This window comes from Choloepus didactylus, chromosome 10, assembly GCF_015220235.1.
Source record: "Choloepus didactylus isolate mChoDid1 chromosome 10, mChoDid1.pri, whole genome shotgun sequence".
In the NCBI taxonomy this organism is placed as follows: domain Eukaryota; kingdom Metazoa; phylum Chordata; class Mammalia; order Pilosa; family Megalonychidae; genus Choloepus; species Choloepus didactylus.
In genome coordinates, this window is record NC_051316.1 from 26,795,734 (window position 1) to 26,797,204 (window position 1,471).

General features: G+C 42.6%; 1 pseudogene; it reads right to left on the bottom strand.

Moving 5' to 3' along the window:
- Positions 1-343: 343 nt before the first annotated feature.
- On the bottom strand, positions 344-945 carry LOC119505691 (annotated as a pseudogene).
- Positions 946-1,471: the final 526 nt, after the last annotated feature.

A 1,471-nucleotide genomic window follows, 5' to 3' on the forward strand; every position in this document is an offset into this window, starting at 1 on the left:
ACCTAAGACTTCAGCTTGACAAACAGCTTGGGATCCAAAACTGATTCATCCCTATTAAAATGTAAGTCCTTAAAAATGTGTCTGTGTATATAGATATACATTTTAAAGGAATCAAATAATCTTAGAAGCAGCCTTAGGGTTTCCTTTGAATCTATCTTGAAATCACTATGGTTATCTTCACAGAAAGGATTAACCAGCTTCTTGGTCTAAGGCTAATATGGTGATCATTTGTCAGACTTGCTTGCCTAAGGCTAAAAAGGTACCAACAAGATGTAAACTCTAAGGAGAGAAGGAGAAGATGAGGACTTCCCCTGGCAGTTGGTAGTTAAAATTCATGGGATTCTTAGAAAATGACACAATGGCAACCTTTTGTGTCTTTTTCTTTCTGCATTGGTTCTGGTGAAGGAGGACATTCCCGCTCTTGAAATTTTCTTATAACCCAGATAAGTTCATGGAAAGCTTGATCTACATTCATCCTAAACTTTGCTGAGGCCTCCATGTATGATACCTTAAGTTGCTGTGCTAACTGCTATCCTTCTTCCTGTGTTACCTGTCTTTGATGATCTAGATCTGCTTTATTACCAGTTAAAATAATTGGAAATTCATCATGGTCCTTTAGTTTGTGAATTTATCTTTGAAACTTATAGATTTCTTCAAAGCTGCCTCTATCTGTGACTGAAAAGACCAACAGAAAACCCTCGCCAGTCTTCATATACTGTTCTCTCATAGCTCCAAACTCTTCTTGTCCTGCTGTATCCAGAATATCTAGTCATCTATCACACACTATTTTGTATAGGAATCTTCAATGGTTGGACCATAATCCATTACAATACAGGACTGGATGAACTGGATTGTGAGTGCCGACTTGTCCATACCATCCCTGCCAACCACCACAAGCTGATACTTCTCATAGCCAGAGCAGTCCCGCTAGCCGGATGCGGCCATGGGGACACTGCTGAGCCATGGCCACCTGCCCTAGGCCTGGCTCCAGGGACGTGTGAGGCCAGCAGGCAGCAGATGAGCAGCTAGGTGGGGGTCCCAGGTGCTGGGAGCTGTGAGGAGGGCTGGTCTGCATGTAAGAACACACAGTGCCTAGGGCTAGCCGGTCACGCCCAAGGCACAGAGAAGTGGGGTGTCCACTGGGGCCAGTGGCAGCAGGCTGGGTGGGGGGCATGCTCCTCTATCTGTCTACACAGCTCCAGTCTAACACATCCTCCAGAGCCACTACAAATGGCCCTCCTCCAGAATTAACATTTAAAATATTAAAATGTACAGTGTGCAAGACAAACAGGAAATTATGACCCATCCAAAGGAAGAAGATAAAGATACAGAAAATACCAATGAAGAAGAATGTCCAAGAATGTGGACATACCAAAGAAAGCCTTTTAAAAAAATGATCTTAAAAATTCTCAAGGAGATGAAGGAAAGTACAAAGAACTAAAGGATATCAGTAAAACAATGAATGAGCAAT